General features: G+C 38.6%; 1 protein-coding gene across 2 annotated transcripts in view; it reads right to left on the reverse strand.

Annotated features, from left to right (window-relative positions):
* The window catches only part of zbtb16a (zinc finger and BTB domain containing 16a), a 132,799-nt gene extending 112,058 nt beyond the window's left edge, over positions 1–20,741 (reverse strand). The window contains exons 1-3 of one of the 2 annotated variants that reach the window (XM_067422691.1): positions 20,641–20,741; positions 20,289–20,422; positions 6,335–6,402 (exon numbers count right to left, since the gene is read on the reverse strand). The gene's annotated coding sequence lies outside the window, so the exon portion shown is untranslated. The remainder of the gene's footprint in view (positions 1–6,334; positions 6,403–20,288; positions 20,423–20,640) is intronic. The other variant, XM_067422692.1, reaches the window with a different exon arrangement.
* Positions 20,742–20,819: the final 78 nt, after the last annotated feature.

The raw sequence follows: 20,819 nt of genomic DNA on the forward strand, positions 1-20,819 counted from the left end.
TGTCCCGTCGTAATAAAAGTCTTTCTGCTTGCGAGTCTTGTGTTCGGCAGCCATTTTTCCAGCGGCCATGCTTAGCTCCCTCAACTATCGGTCATGCTCTGCTTCATACTACAGTAACGTTAATAATCGCATCCATGAACATGACTTCTGCCCGAGTCCTAGCCTGATTATTTCCCACCGGCTGTGAGGTGAAAAGCACATGTTCCAAGATTCTGAGTTCAAACTTTGCGTCATCAAACTACGCCTTTGTTTTGAATAGGCGCCCTCTAGCGGACGGAAAAGTTACATAGTGTTGCTTGGCACTAGTTAATATTCATTAGCTTCTAGTGCCTAAATTGGTACTACTTATTTATTAGATACTAGTACTTAATTCGATATTGACTATTAAAGGTGCACTATGCAACTTTTCCATCCATTAGAGGAGTTTAATGGATGGAACGCCAAGTTTGAATGCCGAATCTTGGGACATGTGTTCTTCACCTCACAGCCGGTGGAAAATAGGACACGGGCAGAAATCGTACATGGATGCAGTTATTAATGTTACTGTAGTATGAAGCAGAGCAGGACCGAGTGTTGTGGAGCTGAGCACGGCTGCTGGAGTGATTGTTACACAAACACATGCCCCGTATTTCCGCTTTTCAGGTCACGACTATAAGGTAACACAGCTCTTTTTATCATATTAGATACACTTAAAGTTGTCATAAACTGTTTAAAAAAAAGTATACTGTTGTCTGAGGTCAACTAATGATGTTCGTGTGGTTTTTGCATTCAAAAACATCATAACTAAAAATAAGCTATTTTCTACACTGGTTTTGAGGCTCTTTTCAAAACGCTGGGTTTTGTTTTGATTTGGAGACTTAAAACACATACACGTGTGTGCGCCGTCCTTTACCTATTCTTAAGTTAGAAACATATTAAACATTTTTGCCATTGGCTTCTATGGGGATATGTCATTCAGATATGAACTATTCAGTTCTGACTACATGTATTCCTTTGTGACTATGACTATGTACTCCAGTTGTGGCTAGTACACATTTATTAGATGCAAGTAGTTATTCATTAGGCACTATTACTTATTTTTTGCCAGCGACTGTGTCCCGTCGTAATAAAAGTCTTTCTGCTTGCGAGTCTTGTGTTCGGCAGCCATTTTTCCAGCGGCCATGCTTAGCTCCCTCAACTATCGGTCATGCTCTGCTTCATACTACAGTAACGTTAATAATCGCATCCATGAACATGACTTCTGCCCGAGTCCTAGCCTGATTATTTCCCACCGGCTGTGAGGTGAAAAGCACATGTTCCAAGATTCTGAGTTCAAACTTTGCGTCATCAAACTACGCCTTTGTTTTGAATAGGCGCCCTCTAGCGGACGGAAAAGTTACATAGTGTTGCTTGGCACTAGTTAATATTCATTAGCTTCTAGTGCCTAAATTGGTACTACTTATTTATTAGATACTAGTACTTAATTCGATATTGACTATTAAAGGTGCACTATGCAACTTTTCCATCCATTAGAGGAGTTTAATGGATGGAACGCCAAGTTTGAATGCCGAATCTTGGGACATGTGTTCTTCACCTCACAGCCGGTGGAAAATAGGACACGGGCAGAAATCGTACATGGATGCAGTTATTAATGTTACTGTAGTATGAAGCAGAGCAGGACCGAGTGTTGTGGAGCTGAGCACGGCTGCTGGAGTGATTGTTACACAAACACATGCCCCGTATTTCCGCTTTTCAGGTCACGACTATAAGGTAACACAGCTCTGTTTATCATATTAGATACACTTAAAGTTGTCATAAACTGTTTAAAAAAAAGTATACTGTTGTCTGAGGTCAACTAATGATGTTCGTGTGGTTTTTGCATTCAAAAACATCATAACTAAAAATAAGCTATTTTCTACACTGGTTTTGAGGCTCTTTTCAAAACGCTGGGTTTTGTTTTGATTTGGAGACTTAAAACACATACACGTGTGTGCGCCGTCCTTTACCTATTCTTAAGTTAGAAACATATTAAACATTTTTGCCATTGGCTTCTATGGGGATATGTCATTCAGATATGAACTATTCAGTTCTGACTACATGTATTCCTTTGTGACTATGACTATGTACTCCAGTTGTGGCTAGTACACATTTATTAGATGCAAGTAGTTATTCATTAGGCACTATTACTTATTTTTTAGATACTACGTATTACTAGATACAACTTATTCAGTAGATACTAGTACATATTAAATAGATACTATAGTACTTATTCATTAGCAACTAGTACTTATTCAATAGTAACTATAGTACTTATTTATTAGCTACTAGAACTTATTCAATAGATACTAGTACTTATTCATTCGATATGAGTACCTATTAAATAGATAATTGTACTTAATGTTAAAACGGCTTGCCATAAGCCTATACGATTTTAGGCTACCAGAAGCTTTTGTTACTATGGTGCCAAATTTCTTGTGCTTGAGCCAACAAAACACTTGATTCTAATTTTGATAATAATAATATCAGGAAAATAAATAAATAAAGATAAATAAAACAGTATTTATAATGACAATCACAAGCTAGTTAACTCGTTCCTTTTGTGAAATTACTCAAAGACAAGGTCTTAATTATCCTCTTTGAAAATATAAATAAGATCATATAGACTAATTACTGAATGACATGCACATGAGATTTTAAAATGAAAGAAGAGATTAAATTGACATATAGACAAGATCACTCATTTGATTGCAAATTTTACTTATAAAATTTTATAAGATTTATATTCAGATATTCAGTATGAATGTCCAACAGTGACACCAGCAATATTATGCACTGATTTCTGAAATGATAGATTTAGCGCTTGTTTCATCTTTGTATAATATTGTGTTTTTGTGCTTTGAATTTGAAATGATTTAAATGATGGACTTGAAGTGCTACTTCTCAGCTGTTACTTTGTGTCTTTCCAAACTTGCAGAACAACTGAAGTAGAAATAACAGCATTTTAATACAATTCCCTAGGTACCAAAGTTTTTAAGGTATTTTAGGTCTATTCATATTTTTATATATTTTAATATATTTAGGTATATTACGTTTTTTTCCTCTTGAGAATGGTACATCTATTTTTAAAATGTTTAATTAAATGTTTTTATAGTCTAACACTTCTTGGTAAAATATAATTATACATGCCAAATTTAATTAAAAATTGACTTAATTGGTGTTAGGGAAAATAAACTACTTTAAACTAAATTGTTATTTCAGAATGTTCTCAGCTATTTGTCACTCATATTTTCAGTGCAATTTATCCCGACTGTCGGAGCATGACAGCCTGAAAAAATGGAGGGAAACAGTGGAGAAGCTGCACTAGAGACGGGAGATCATAGTGCCATCACCTTTGAGCTGCATGCTGTGCTGGCTTACTTGGGGATAAATACAAAGGCACTGCCCTAATCTCCATCTAATCCACATTTTACTGGATAAGACTTAAATTATACACTGACATTTTTATAATCAAAAGTGGAAAGCACAAGCCAACACAGGTTTGAAATAGTGAAATTACCATCTGTAAAGTAATTTCAACAATGTATAAATTGCCTATATGTAGCAAATAAAATCTAAGTATCTTAATAACCTCTTGCAAGTCATAAATATAAATATAAATGAGATGAAGTTCTTTACTGAAATATGCATTTATGTGCAATTCATTGGCCTTGGCTCTGCAGGAGTGCTTTGCAACTTGAATACATACAGTTGCTGATACTTATCATTGAATTTATGGAATTATACATACATATTACAATGCATAACACAATTAAAATGGTCCGGAATGCTCTAAGAGAAGGTGTCTGTTGCCTATTTATCCACATAGTTCATATATAAATCATCATTAGTGATGTACTGAGGTATGGTACTGATATGCCCTAAAGGTTTTGCTCATGAGGTATACACTGAGCTAACAGTGGATCTTTGTGAATCTCACTCAAGGCTTTGACTGAATAGGCTCTTTTTACACTTGTATAATCCTGGGGGTGTCTTATGCTTTGGGGGCCTGCCCCCATGACCTCCGACCCCTACCTCTGACCTTGGCTGGATTTTCTCCTGTACAAAATGCCCCTCCCTGTGCATGGCTAAAAATTCCTTTTGAGACCTTTCATCCCGTATCCGTGCTGTCATGCAATCCGTCCACAAAGGTTAGCAAATCTAAACCAACTGCATTTTTAGAGTTGGGCTTACACAGATTTAAAACATTTTCCAAATGGCATTATTACTTTATTATGATTTGTAGTTTAAGCACATAAGTAGTGTTTTGGACAGATACATTAATTTTGTTGTTGTTGGTACTTTAAAGCTTAAATCTGTTTATAAATTGCACTTTTGACAGAAACTCTTTTTAAAGCATTACATTTCCCTTTCATTAAGAAGAATGGGTGGCATTCTCTTTGTTAATGGATTGAAATAATCATGTTGACGGAACTGTTTGCTCTACTGAGTGCATATTTGCCACCACTCTCCCTCCAGCCTCATACCTGTTTGGTTAGATGACAAGGTGATCCCTTGATCAATACTGATGTGGTATCAGCAGGCCGAACAATAGAACTGTGCTGGTAAACCTTTACTGGTTTCAAGTGACAAGAATCTCATTCTCAGAGGTCACAGATCTCACAATCTCTGACTGCGGTTTATATATTAGGACAGACGCATTCCAGGCAAGATGGGATGCAGACTTGAGGAGAGCAGGGATAATTGTAACACTCAATAAATGTAACATCAGTACACTTCAGTACAGAATAAAAACAGCTGGTTGCCAGAATAATTCAGTAAAATGTAAACATATTACAGAACAACCAGTACATCTTACAGTGTAAAACCAATTCACATTTTCAGCTGAACTAGCGAGGCCATGTTGCTACTTAAATCTGTACTTTTAATATATACTTATATCCACCATAACACTGGAAGTAAAGAGAAAGACACATGATGAATCAAAGTTCATCACAAGTAGCCTTTACACAATCTGAGCTTAATATATAGAAGGTGCGCAGTGTCACACACACACATATACAAATCACCATCATAACATATCTTGCCACTCAAATAATGCAATAAACATTCATTTAACAACATAAGATGTAAAATGAAACCCTACACTGTAAAATAAGGGGCAAATTTTGACCTTTTGCAGTACAATCAACTTGGATGTTTAAGTTATTTTCACTTAAATTATGCTAAACTGACTTTAAAAAATGAGTTACATCTTGTATAACTAATAAATAAAAGTTTAACATTTCTTAACTTATTTTGATGAGTTAAAACAATGTAAAAACATTTGTTGTCATAACTTATTGAACATATAATGTTTTTACAGTGTATAATGTAGGATATAACAAAACAATTAAGAAGAAACATAAATACTATTAAACCCAAAGTGTCACACATGGAATACTGAGAATGTCAGTTTACAGCTTTTCACTGCAAATTTTAAGATGATTTGTCCTTTTTACTTCAATAAAAGTACAGTAAAATTACGCTAAATGTAAGGTTAGATCTTTTGAAGTAGAAGTTTTTCTGTATATAGTAAAGGCATTTACTGTTAACCAATTAACAATTAAAAAAACAATTAATTACTATTTTTTTTGTGTAATAATATATCAATCCTCTTCTTCCCAACAAGTTTTAGTAACATTATATTATAATATTATATTATGTATTTGAAGTAAACAAATATTGCTGAATTAACTTTAATAATACCTTTCTTGGTAACACTTTAGAATAATGGTCATTAGTTAATGTATTAACTAACATCAACTAACCATGAGCAGTACATGTATAACTGTATTAGTTAATCTTTGTTAACATTAGTTAATATAAATCCAGCCATTCATGGTTAGTTCATGTTAGTTCACAGTGCATTAACTAATGTTAGCAAGATTTTAATAATGCATTAGTAAATGTTGAAATTAACATTAACAAAGATAAATAAATGCTTTATAAGTGCAGTTCATTAGTTCATGTTAACTAATGATCATTATTCTGAAGTGTTACTTCTTTGTATAAATTTAAGGTTTGTAGTTTGATTTGCAATACATTAAATCATACAAATCCTGTCTGCATGAATTTAACATCTTTTAGTGAAAGAAACCCACTAGACGTATGCTTTCCATAACTATTATTGCTCTTATTGCATAATTGCTCTTTTAGCTCCCCGGTAAAAAAAAAATATCACTTAGTCCTTTACAGTTATAATCAGCCTTCTGTTCTTGTAGTTTAAATGTATCTTATGTCATACATTTCATTGACATAAATTAAATTAATTGAACAACATTTCATGTGTCACTTTATGAGTCTCTCCATTACTGACCTCTGTCTCATGCAGCTAATCTTCAATCTTCTTTTCTTCCCCATAACAGGTTACAGGCTCATCTGATCCTAATGACCGATAATACCAAATGATCTGAATTACTGTGCAGGTCATCTCAATATTTCACAAGAGCTTTAAATAGAAACACATCTCTTGATTACTGTAATTTAAAAAACTGGCAGTAAATTTAGCACTGGCCAGGGCGTCATCATCACACAAATGAAAGGAAAGCATCAAGTCCTTTGTGCTGCTTCAAAATTGTCAGAAGTGATGAGAATGCGCTGTCCATCATAGGTGCACTTTTCCATCAAGGTTGTGGGTGGTTTGCTTCCTTTTATGGGAGCTGCCCAGGCCCTTAACCAGAGTGTTCTAATGAATACTAACCCCTTTTAAAAGAAGCTTCCCTGCAGTTTCCATTGGGTGGACATTTTATAAACTTTCTTTCAGGTCTGAAGCAGCTTAGAGAGACTATTGTCCCCCTGTTGAACAAGACCTGGACATTCAATACAGTTTAAACAATGCCAATGATGATTAATGACAGGCCCAGTCAAACAAACCGTGCTGACTAAGGCTTGCGCTCACAGCAATCCAGTGCTTGAAGAAAATTAAAAAAACAACAACACACACACACACACACACGCCATCATTCATGGCCTCAAATAAGAGGTGAAATATAGTGGTAGCATCATGAAAGAGCTCGAACCAGCTTAGACCAGTGCCCGATTCTTAAACTATTACATTTGCTGCCTTGGATTGAGCGTGCTTACACTCACTAATTGGAATGAAATGAAACACATGTGATGAAATTCGACAGTATTTATTTTTCACAAACAACACGTCCTAGAGCTTTTCAAAAGGGCAACAAGGAAAACTGTTTGTTATTTGTACAGATAAACATTTGCGATGACGTCTGTCAGAGAATGCCTTTCCTCTGTGTAACAGTAGGGGTGCAGGAGGGGAGCCCGGGGCCTCTGTAGAGATCCAAAGAGCCCTGCTGACCCTGCCTGGTGCACCTCTGCTGAACGCAGTGGTACAGAGCACCATACAGCTGCCTTTCATTCAGCTAAAGAAAAGGGCACTTTTTTCTCCTTCTCTCCCCTCTAAGTGTAAGACCCCAGCTGTCCTCAGTCAAGCAGAATTCCAACTTTCCCTCCAAAAAATTCTCTCATTGTCCATCCTGGAGGTGGCCGAACCCTCCTCTCCATAGTGCTTAACCACTGGACCGGGCGCAAACAACAGAGTAATCATATTACAGTGTCCCTGGGAAAAAAGGGACAGCTATCCACAGGGAATCTCCTGTGGCTAATCCCTGCGAGGCCGCTGCTTTTCTTCTCCAGCGCCGAGTCCACCTTTCACAGTGGTTTCGGAGGCACACAGGCCTTTAACCGCTCAAGGATATCGGCTTCACGTCTCTCCTTCTGCATTCCCTTCAAATCCACGGCAAATGTCGAGAAACGTCACGGCAGAAAGGACAGAGAATTGCACAGCAGCTCTTGGTTTCTAATTTGTTCCATTTTATTTTGGTACCTTCATTACCTTACCTTCTTTATTCTACGGATCCTCATTTTCTTTGTCCCTATGACTGCAGACATGATTGCCGTTATTGTAAATAATTAATAAGCTGTAATATATCACCTCTAATTAAACATATTAGTCAGCGGAGTCTTGTAGATTTACTACGCTAAGTCCGTGTCCAGTGGTATTCAAATGAGCCTCATTCCCATCAATAATGCAAATAGATGCACTATAAACATTTCTCACTGTACAGTAACTCTGCTGCAACCCATGGGAGCATTTGAGCATAATTTAGAATTAACATCATTAGCATTCTCTTTAATTTACACTGTAGGTCTGCAAAGAAAATCATTATCCGCTGAGCTAAAAAAAATGAAAACTGTAAATCTTATTATGCAACAGCTAGTTCCAGTCCTCGAATCTGATTGGCTGAATGGCGTTCCAAGAACACTGATGTAGAGCAACGGCTCTGGGACTTTCTACTGTTTGTATCACTGCCTGCTTGTTCTTTTCTGTCCCAGACAGACTGTTAGTCTCTTTATTAGTGGTGGGGATTTTTCAGTGACTCTTTATGCAGGTTAAATCAATACAACAAAAAGTGGACTGTGATCTCATGTGAGTGACAGGTTGTCAGTAAACAGATCATCAGAGAATGTTGGGGGAGTTATTTTGATTAAACTTGGCATGAAATGTAAGCTGCGATACTCTTTTCTTCCCTTGTGATTTTATATCAAAGTGAAACGGCTTCTCAAGCAAGTGAAATATAGGGCGGGACTGGTCTGGATCGTTGTGGTTCGCTATTGCTGTGATGTCATGCGAGTGACATGTTGTCCCGCCCTCACGCTTCAGTAGAGAAGTGAAAAGATGTAATACACTGTAAAAAAATGTTACCTTATGTTTAGTATGACAAATTCAACTTTTAAAGTTTATTCAACTATTTAACATGAAAAAAGTTGAGATAACTCAAACAAAGTTTGTACAACTATTGACCCTAAGTTGAGAAAACTCAAAAAGGTTCTGCAGCTGGTTGCCTTACAGTGTAGAAAGAGCGAGGGTGAGTAATTTTGATCATAAGATTATGAGGAACCATGAATTAAAAAAACAATAATGTGTACAGATACATCATTTATAATAAATACTGCAATATTCCATTTAAATTTCATGGTGACCGAAGATTTTGAGAAAAAAAGATTAGGCCAAAAACACTGATTCTTTCGGGAGCGAAACAAGTTACTAGTGATTTAAATCATTCACTTCACCAGTTCTTTTAAAAGCACACAGATTCATCCAGGAACTAAACAAGTAATTATTCTTATAAGGGAGTCATTTGAAACATTCCCTCAACCGATTTGTTCAAAACACTGATTTATTCAGAAACTAAACAAGTGAGAGTCCTGAATTTAAATCATTATCTCAAATGATTCATTTAAAATCACTGATCCATTTAGGAAAAAAAGTTTCATTTAATGCAAAAAATGTACTGAACAATAAAAAGTTAACAAACAAAATGGACCTGGTACAATATTGAACATTTCTAACCAGACAACAAAGAAAGAAAATAAAGAAATACACCACTTAGGCATAACATTTTGAAGTGAGTAAAGTGAATAACACTGATTATCTCTTCTTTACAACACCTGTTAGTGGGTGGGATATATAAGGCAGCAAGTCCTCAATGTTGATGTGTAAGAAGCAGGAAAATGGCTAAGCGATAGCCAAGTTGTGATAGCTAGACGACTAGGTCAAAGCCTCTCCAAAACTGCAGCTCTTGTAGGGTATTCCCGGTCTGCAGTGGTCAGTATATATCAAAAGTGGTCCAAGGAAGGAACAGTGGTGAACCGGCCAAGGCTCATTAATGCACGTGGGGAGCCTGTGTGGTCCAAACAAACAGATGAGCTGATACAGCTCAAATTGCTCAAGAAGTTAATGCTGGTTCTGCAGAATACACATTGCATCACAGTTTATTGTGTATGGGGCTGCATGGCCGCAGACCAGTCAGGGTGCCCATGTTGACCTCTGTAAACCACCAAAAGTGCCAACAGTGGGCATGTGGGTGTCAGAACTTGACCATGATGCAATGGACGAATGTGGCCTGATCTGATGAATCACGTTTTCTTTTACATCACATGGATGGCCGGCCGGGTGTCATGTGCGCTGCTTACCAGGGGAATACATGGCACTAGGATGCAATATGGGAATAAGGCATTCAAATCCAATAAAGCATCTGTGGGCTTTGTTGAACAAACAAGTCGGATATCGAAGTCCCATATGGAGGACCCACTTTGCAACTTACAGGACTTAGAGGATCTGCTGCGACCATCTTGGTGACAAAAGCCACAGCACAGCTTTAGGGGTCTAGTGGAGTCCATGCTTCAACAGGTCGGAGCTGTTTTGGCAGCAAAAGGAGGACCAACACAATATTAAGTAATAATGTTATGCCTGATCATTGTATATCCCAGACAGCAACATTATGTCGGCCCAGATCCAGCCCACATCTGGTACACATAGATTCCATAAGTACCAGATGTGGGCTGGATCTGGGATAAACACATACATAATATTTATTTGTATTGAAAATAAAATGCTACTTTATTTTTGCTGGGTGTTTTTCCTGGGCTGTTTTTATTTTATTTTATGTAAAGGCCCTTTCACACCAAGAGGAATATGAATAAGCTTCAGACCAAAGGAAATGCAAATTCACCCCTGTACAGTAGGGGGCGCAGCTCAAAGAATATAATGCAGAAAAAGAAAGTGCAACACTCTTATTTCAGCAATTTTTTTTGTTGTGCTTATTGCTTATTGAATTGTTGTCGAAGGTCAGCAGCAAAACCATTGGTTAATAACGCGAGATTAAATATATAAAGTAAATGTGTGCTAGGGCTGTCACTTTTTATTCGATATTCGAATATGCATTCAAACATGACGTGAAATAATCGTTTTTGAACTATAAATAAACTATCCGGTTTTTAAAGTGCCATGTAGTGCAATTTTTTACAGTCGGGTGCATTTACATGCAGCACTGTAATCGGTTTATATACACCTCAATCGTAATAAAAATGCCCAACTACTTCAACTGCGTCTGACATTAGAATGATTTTTTTCTAAGATGATTATTACACTTAACAACAAATAAATAGCTTTTATTAAACCGTAAAAGTCCTGGTGGCCGTTGAGAGTTGCTATGGCATCTGTACACAAATTCCTGTTTGTCCTATTTATGAATATATTTGAATACATTGCTTGATATTTGATATCCATTCGAATTAGTTACAGCCCTAATGTGTGTATTAGGGGTGACCCCGAATAGTTGAAGATTCGATGCATCAATATGCGGAGCCAGATTTCGAGCACCGATCTCAAGGTCGAATCTTCACGGGTGTTATGAAAGGATCATGCCATTTTGGCAATGTGGGGGTGCTTAATATTTCAAAAATGTGGCACGGCGCTGTGCTTCGTGTTCGGTGTCGTGCCACGCCTATAAAATTCGAACACATCCAATGAGTGTACACACACCGGTGGCGGCATTCGGAGGCAGCATTAGGCGCCTGTCCGCGGCGACTCAGGAAGTTGTTTAAAATCCTGCCACGCCACAGAACGCCATTTCAAGGTTTTATATTCAATCTATATTTCCTTCAAATCATCAATGTACGGTTTTCACCCTGTGCTACAAGATACACCCATCGTGCATCTCTTCTGTCGGAAGTCGATTCAAAAATGAGCTTCCGTGTATACAATGTGCGCTTCCAGAGTGAGATACCCAAGCGGCAACCTCCCGCGATCTCTCTTGAAGCCAATACAGTAGTAATGTAAACTGCAATTCCTCAACTGGCCACTAGGGACAGGCTCCAGTAGGGAGCAGAATCTCATTGAGCCCCATGTTAAAATTCTCAACTTTACAGCAGAAACAATGTTTACAGCCTGATACAAATTGTGGTTTTGGCTTATAAGGCTAATTTTGATCATTGCGTCACCTCAGCTCCGCGCACATCCCGCCTTTTTGCCCATTTTCTGTTATCCGGGAGTGACACGCGATGACTCGCTCACAAGATGGCAACGCCCAGCTCGCCCCTACTTTAAGCTTCAGAACGGCTTATCAGAAGCCTATGGGTGACATATTTTTTCCATATTTTTTTTACAGTCTATGGAGATACCTGAGATGTGGCGCTGAGCTTCGCGTCCGGTGTGCGACACGCTTTAGGCATAATCAGCTTAAGAACGTGCATGTAAATGCATTCAAAGTGTTCTTTTCCTCTGTAGCCAGGTATTTTTTTAGGTTAATTTATCAAAATGTTCTTTTATATATTTGTGTGATGTTCTGTATTTCGATCGCGGCTTTAAAATGTTATGAGAAAATGTTTTACGAATATTTATCCACCACATTATCTTTTATTTAAACCTAAATAAGAAAGCCATTGTCAGTTCGTCTGTCAGTCGGCAGGCATTTTTGGTCACTTTATTAAAAGTTGTTGCTGTGTGTAGTGTGTAAAGGAAAATGAAAATAGTTTTACCCTCCTGCTGACTAGTGTCATGCCCCTCCCAACCCCTTTACATACACATGTAATAGACTATAGAAAGATTCAACAATTCTGATTTAAATGTAAAAATCCTTAGCGGGGATCACCCCTAGTGTGTATTTAACGTTTAATTATTGCAGATCTTCATAATATTCTGAGTTTGTGTGTTTTACTGGTTTTATTCATTCATACTGAATCTGTGAGATGAGTAAATGGTTTCTCAACAAGGGAACAGAAGAGGTGTCAGTCAGTGAATGGGAAAACAAAGTAACTTGCATTACTCATTTAAAGGTGCAGTGTGTTATATTTAGGAGGATCTATTGATAGAAATGCAATATAATATACATGTTTTCAATGGATTAAAGACCTTACAGGATGAACCATTTTGTTTTTAGAATGAGCCATTTTTATCTACATACACCACGGGTCCCCTTCCAGTAAAGTCTGCATTTTGCACCACCGTGTTTCTACAGTAGCCCTAAATGGACAAACTTCTTTTCAGAGCACAAGCTACTCTCTGCTGTCTCAGGCGACCACATCTTTGTCCTGTGTCGGCTACCGTAGCTTTTGTATGTGCTTCGATAGGGAGGGGTGAGCGGTTGCAATCTTACCACTACACTGTAAAAAAATTCAGGCCTCCAATTGAACATTTTCTAGTGACTGATCGCATCTACATTTTTCAGTTGGCCGAATTTAATTTAAATTTGGCCAACTGAAAAATGTAATAATTCAAAGAATTTCAATTCAGCCAACTGAAAAATTGAGATAAACAGAAAAATTAGATAAATTAGACAATTTGTAATTAGAACAAAACATTTTTTTTTACAGTGTAGATAACGCTAAAATGTACACACCAAACCTTTCATAAAGTAATGTGTTACTTGAAAAAGTAATCCGATTATATAACTTGCTATACTGATTTTGTGATTCATTCAGAAAGGAAACAGCACCACTGTGTGCTGCTTGGAGATGCACAACAGAGATTCATTTGAAACAATTATCTTTGGTGTAGCAAAAACAGACAAAGTAACTGGCAAGAGGCAAATGATGTGTATACATAATCGGATATTAATGTCTTGCTTAGTGAACTGTTGTCCATGCTGTATATCACAATCATGTTGGCCTGAATTGTGCAGCACAGCTGGGACTACTGTCGGCCAGAATCGTGAGAATGGACCGTTCTTGCTCTGTGATATTGCTTAGTGAATGAGTAACACTTATCTCTAATGGGCTATTTGGTGTTCTTCCCCAGAAATGTTAAATAATAGATTTAATGCAAATAATGATAATAAAATAAACACTTTTAAAGCATTTAAAAAGAAATACAAGGGGCTAACAAACCCAACTGGGCACTTGTATAGAGAACAGAGGCTCATTTAAAAGACACCCCTGCTTGCTATTTCCCTGGGCTGGTCTTCTAACAGATGTTGAACACACCATTTAATGGAGATGCTATATATCAAAGTATACTGGACTGTCTCTCGTTTCTGTTTGAGTTATGACTTCTGCAGCACTGTCAATGAATTGCAAGCTGTAATGATTGACCGCCAATAGCATGCTGATTTATAATAGCTGATTTGTCAAATTGGACTTTAACACTGAATCCCAAGAGATCGGCATGTATTTTCCACCTATAGGTCTTCTTCAGTTCTACGGGTTAAAAGGTGATGGCCGTTCTCAGTTCCCTCTGAGAGCTAGAGCAGCTATGACTTTGAGGCCCATTGACGTGGATGAACTGGAATGAAAAATAGAAGCAAATAATTCCGAACGCTATGACAGGAGAATGATTTAGGAGACGGAGGAGGATACAAAGCAGAATGTTCTCAACTGGAATGCACATTGGCTTTCACAGCGTGGGCCTGGGCAAGCAGTCAAAACCAAACAGAAAACTCCAAGCAGCTCGCAGTTACTTCCAACGCACAGGTCGAACTAAAATATGCCATTTAAAAGTGTTATTCAATCCTGTCTAATCCGTTAAAACAAGGCCGCTCTCATTTTTCACCGTGTTATGTAAATGAGTGGTAACCGTCCAAGTGTTGATTTGATCAAATGTCCAATTTATACTTTCCAGCCACAAACAGCAAGTGTTTACAGTATAATTCCAGTAACAGGAAGCATGTTGCTCAGATTGAGGCTCTGTGTGAGATCCACCTAGGACCGGACCAGCTGTACGGCTCCAGCTAACACCATTGTTAAGTACCGGGGGTTGGGAAGACTATAGGGGCCTCTAATCTGCTGGTATGTGTTGGCTGTTATTGAAGAAGAGAGAGAGAGAGAGTGAGATAAAAGCGATGCCAATGTTTTCCCGTATGGCCCCGGTCCAGAAGAAAGCCACGTTAAACCATATGGCAGGGGATTCAACCAAAATAAATGTTCGAAAGCCACTTTCTTTCATTCCATCAACATCTTGAGAAGTTTAGAGCGAGCACATCTAAACAGGAAATATTAAAACCAGCCTTTTGATAGACCATATGTCATGTGTTTGGCAATTGCCAAACCGTTTGAGGGACCAGCATTACATAATCTCGTCTGCCGACTGCCAGAGAGGGACGGGGCTGGCCACGACTGCGGCTCATGCTACTATGCTGCTTAATCTGATGGGACAACAGCATTCTTCTATGAGAACAAGAAGGACTTGTATGGGCCAGGTAGAAGAAGAAGTAGGAGCAGTGCAAGATTTAGGGGTTTATTTCCCAATAAAGCATGTGACTAACAGGAAAGTCATAATAAAATGATCCAAATAAAGTAAAAACTGTGATAAAGTGAACATTATATAATACAAAAAAAGAATTATAAAATACACTTTTGCCTGATTTCACATACAGGGCTAAGATTAAAGTTCACCCAAAAATGAAAATTACCCCATGATTTCCTCACCCCTCACACTAAGTGTATATGACATTCTTCTTTCAGACGAATACAATCAGAGTTATATTAATAAATGTCCTAGCTAATCCAAGCTTTATAATGGCAGTGAATGGCAGCCCAAAACTTGAAGCGCAAAAAAGTGCATCCATCCATTATAAAAGTAGTCCATATGGCTCCGGGGGGTTAATAAAAGCCTTCTGAAGTGAATCGATGGGTTTGTGTGGGAAAAATTGCTTAAAATATGCACCTATTTTAAAGGGATACTTCACCGTTTTTTCATATTAAACTATGTTATTCCCTTAACTAAGATGAGTAGATACATACTTCTGTCGTCTGAGTGCGTGCACTTAATCTCTCTGATGCGCGGTGACATTCTGATAGCATTTAGCTTAGCACACTAATCACAGTTCATTCCTATGGTACCAAACAGAGATCAAGTTAGAAGCAACCCATCAACTCCACGTTTCCCCTATTTAAATACAGTTACACGAATAGTTGGACGATCAAGTATGGTGACACAAAATAAAACGTAGTGCTTTTTTAACCGAGTTAAAAAGGAGAACTATAATGTATGGCGGAATAGCACTTCTAAGAGTACTTCAACTCGGCGCAGTAAAAAGTCCCGGCCGAAACATCCTCCCTCACATCTCCCCCTCCCTCTCTCATTTCCGTAAATAGAACCAACGTGACCTGCACGCCTGCATCAGTAGAAGTAGTTTGAGCAGAGTTGACGAAGTACCAGTTTGTAGGAAGATAGTTTGAACAATCATGGTTATAATGTGCGTCGTAAAGGGTTGTGAGAACAAGGCGAAGGTATTTAGTGCCGTCATGTTTCACCGATTTCCAATTCACCACAAACGGCGGAAAGCTTGGTTAGCTGCTTTGAACATTGATGCAACAACACCGCTGGAGATTCTGAAGAAATGGCGTGTTTGCTCCGAGCATTTCACATATTACCATATTGACATTAAAGCTTATAGTGTAAGGGGAGTTTTTATGTTTATTTTCTCACTGCGGTTGCAGGTTTCTCTGAGAGGTTCATCTCATAAAATCTGTTTGTTTGTTTTTATGATGTTCTCGTGAATGTTCCATCTGTAATATTAAACGTTGCTATGTTAAAGTATACTAATATTGGCTTTTGTCTTTTACTTAAGATCACTTGGAAAGCTGACAGTGCCTGTTGATTTGGTGACACTAAGTTATAACGTTACACTACGGGCTTAGGCTTATACTTCATTTTTATTTCTGAGCTCACTTCTCAAGTACATCAAACAGTCAAAAACTCTGTATTGCCTGTCTCACAGGCGCACTGATTTCACAGCAAAGTTACTTGTGTTTACTAGGTTAAACACCACTAAAGTTTGATAAGCTAAGGTTACTGCCACTTCAGGACAACCAAATACCATGCAAAAGGACACTTACAGTGTTAGGTGATGATCCACTTTGTTGTGTTCTTGCTTTGATTATTGTCGGTGTGGCAGAATCCTTTAGGCGTAATCCTGTGGAGGTATCAGTCCTCCTGTGTGAAATGCTCGGAGCAAACACGCCATTTCTTCAGAATCTCCAGCGGTGTTGTTGCATCAATGTTCAAAGCAGCTAACCAAGCTTTCCGCCGTTTGTGGTGAATTGGAAATCGGTGAAACATGACGGCACTAAATACCTTCGCCTTGTTCTCACAACCCTTTACGACGCACATTATAACCATGATTGTTCAAACTATCTTCCTACAAACTGGTACTTCGTCAACTCTGCTCAAACTACTTCTACTGATGCAGGCGTGCAGGTCACGTTGGTTCTATTTACGGAAATGAGAGAGGGAGGGGGAGATGTGAGGGAGGATGTTTCGGCCGGGACTTTTTACTGCGCCGAGATGAAGTACTCTCAGAAGTGCTATTCCGCCATACATTATAGTTCTCCTTTTTAACTCGGTTAAAAAAGCGCCACGTATTATTTTGTGTCACCATACTTGATCGTCCAACTATTCGTGTAACTGTATTTAAATAGGGGAAACGTGGAGTTGATGGGTTGCTTCTAACTTGATCTCTGTTTGGTTCCATAGAAATGAACTGTGATTAGTGTGCTAAGCTAAATGCTATCAGAATGTCACCGCGCATCAGAGAGATTAAGTGCACGCACTCAGACGACAGAGGTATGTATCAACTCATCTTAGTTAAGGGAATAACATAGTTTAATATGAAAAAACGGTGAAGTATCCCTTTAAGATATGTCAGTGCAAGTAACTTGCAGTTAAGACAGCTCAAACATGCTAGATTAGAGATGAGAATAAAGGAGCTGCTTTCCAAGGATGAAATAGAAATTCTTGGGGGGGGGGGGGGGGGGATGCTGTTTCATGCATACTGAGCTTTTTACACTGTTAAAGACTTGGATTTCCATCCTAAACATAGACAAAGTTTCAAAAACTAATGTTGGACGTTTGATAGAGTATTTCTGTGTCAAAAATACTCCTTCCGGTTTCTCACAAGTTTCGGAGAGTTTTTTTGAGTATGGCTCGGCTTGACGTGAACAGAGCGGAAGGTCCTTGTATGGGCCGTACGGGCTCTTCTCCCGGTAGGGTGCGCGCGCGTGACTAGAGCGAGAGAGGAAATGCACGCCCATAAACACTCGCTCAGGTGCAGATCCAGTCATCTGTGAACACTTCTGACGCGCCCTATGGTCGCGCCGTGCTCCACTTTATTCCTATGGGTGACGTCGAGCGACTTCAACGCTTCAGCACAGCATTCCGGGAAGGCAGCGCTGCATTTGAACCGATTTGAACGCAGAAATGACGGGAAGCTTCACAACATCACTTCAGTCTTGTCGCAAAGTGGATCTCCGCCGTTCACTGCTGTCAGGACTTCACCAAATCATACCAAAGAAGTGTGTTTTTGACGGAGCCGGCCCAGCGATAAAGGTTTGGTCCTGCTTTGGAAGCAGCCGGTGAGTAAACCTGCTTCAAATGTCTATGCTGTTGGCTATCGTCACGTGAGTAAACATCGGTAAACAACACGATCGCGTGCTTCATCATTCAAATGTGCTAACGGACTCCATTGCTGTTCTATGTATAATATATGCAATAATATGTGCAAAACCGTTTTGCTTGCTACTGCTAAGGTTTAGTCGCATACAATAGTCCATAAACCGAATCATGTCCTCATAAACTGCGAGTAAAGACACACAAATGTTGACAGGCCACTAAATACAGTACATACCACAGAGACGGGCGTCCTGCTGTTGCTGTTTCTCCTGTTCAATTTATTTCAGCCTCCGAATGATTCTGGATCATATACTATTAGCTGAGATCGATAGCGATGGGTTTCTCCACGCTTGAGGACGTCACTGTTTTGTGTGCTCGTCATTCTTTAGCTCCGCCCACACAATACGCCTCCAGGCGCTCGTTTTTTTCCGGAAAAACTCGGAACAGCCCATATTTATTTTATAAATATAATAAAACTAAAGACTTTTCGGAGATATGAAGGATGCAATACTACTCTATAGGTACTCAAGATTGACATGAGATTGACTGAAACTGAGTGTTTCACCCCCCCTTTAAACCATAAATAAACTAAGATCAGTAGCACAAGTACTATGGAAAGCAGAGATTGTGTTGTTTAAGCTGTTGCAAATGATGAATAAAAGTTGAAATGTTTATACTGTACATGTTTATGTAGGATGGCAAAAAGCAACACGCTGGTACATTGATTTATGAGGGTTACGGTTTCAGCTGGCATGCAGGAAAGCTTTCTTCGTGCGATCATTTGTAAAGCTTCGCTAAATCATTTATAATTTGTCAAATCAATGTTTTAATCAAAGTTGGGGCAATGTAATCTTATGACTATTGGATATTTAATTTGCGTGAATATCACACTAATCTTTACTCCCAATTGAAATCTTTTTCTTCAAATTTGGTTGTTAATGCAAAGATTTCAGCAATCCCATGACCCAATAATGAACCAGGACCAGAAGAACTGCTGTAGCAAGCCTGCCTTATATTGCTCCTGGAAACAATGCCAAGCAAGTTCTTCCAGAACGGGATGTTCTTACAACATGTGTGACCCTACAAAGTGTAAATATACTAATAAAATCAAACTGGACTTTTACACAGATAACCTGTAATCTGTAAATTTCATCTGCCTCCTCTGTCCACTGGCTATAAACGTGTCTCAGATGAGATTTTTCAAGCCAAACACTCTCATTGCAAATATCCAAATATGGCACTTTAGATAATGACAACTTACACAGGTTCCAGGTACGCAGATCAGTATCCGAACGATGGGGGTCTCTGCTCCCCCGTGGAGTCTGTTTCTATAATAAAGCACTCAGTGGAACCTGCCAGGATCATTTACATAAGTTAATGGTGTTTAACCTGGTTTAAAGCCTTTTATGATACTTAAAAATCGGAATCAGATATGGGTCATTCTCAAAATACACTCACTAGCCACTTTATTAGGTACACCTTGCTAGTATCAGGTTTGAAGCCACACCACATCCCAAGGTGCTCTATTGGATTGAGTTCTGGTGTGGACTGTGGAGGTCTTTTGAGTATAGTGAACCCATTATGACGTTCAAAAAATCAGTTTCCAATGATTTGGGCTTTGTGACAAGGCGTGTTATCCTGAGGCCATCAAAAGATGCACTGTGGTCATAAATGAATGGACATGGTCAGCAACAATATTCAGGTAGGCTGTGGTGTTTAAACAATGTTCAACTGGTACTAGGGGCCTTAATTTTAAAAAATATTCCCCCACACCACTAGCCTAAACCACTAATGCAAGGCATGTTTTTTTTATATGTCTGAAACTACTGTAACATCAAATGTTGCAGCAGATATTGGCTCATCAAACCAGGCAACATTTTCCCAATCTTCTATTGTCCAATTTTGGTGCGACTGCGTGTGAATTGTAGCCTCAGTTCCTGTTCTTAGCTGAACCTTCTGCTGCTGTAGCCCATCTGCTTCAAGGTTTGACGTGTTGTGCGTTCAGAGAATACATTTCTATTGCTATTTACATACCTTGAATATGACCTAGTTTTTAGAACAAAAGCTGAGGTTATCTGCTTACCTTAAATATACAGGTAGCTATGTCACATAACTTGCTGAACCGGAACCAGCTCTCCTGTGTCCATGATGACCAGGCCTTCAGTCACAGAGAAGGTTGATTTGTGAGCACTGTGATGATGGATGTGCTACATTTAGCTGTAAACAACAACAACGACACACAAAGTACTGAAGTGAGTTCCAACGAGTGAAATTTGTTAATGATAGATGTTCCGTTATCAAGAACAGCATGATATTTCATAAAAGCTTGAGCCTAACTCTTTTGGATCTTGGACTATTGCCTTTAACTGTCTATGTTACATAAACAGGCAAATAATCAAAGCCATTCTGAATTAGAAGCAGATTTCTGGACTTACCACAGCGGGAACTAATGTTACATCCAGTTCCTACCATTTTACAGTCACATTTTCACTGGCTATGAGGTGAAACAGGCCCGATGTTCGAATATGGTAAACATACACAAAATATGTGTCAAAACACTGCTTCTATGTTTTTAATAAAACGGGCCTTTTGTGAGTGAGCGGCACATTAATTA

The sequence above is a fragment of the Pseudorasbora parva genome, chromosome 18 (genome assembly GCF_024679245.1).
Source record: "Pseudorasbora parva isolate DD20220531a chromosome 18, ASM2467924v1, whole genome shotgun sequence".
In the NCBI taxonomy this organism is placed as follows: Eukaryota; Metazoa; Chordata; class Actinopteri; order Cypriniformes; family Gobionidae; genus Pseudorasbora; species Pseudorasbora parva.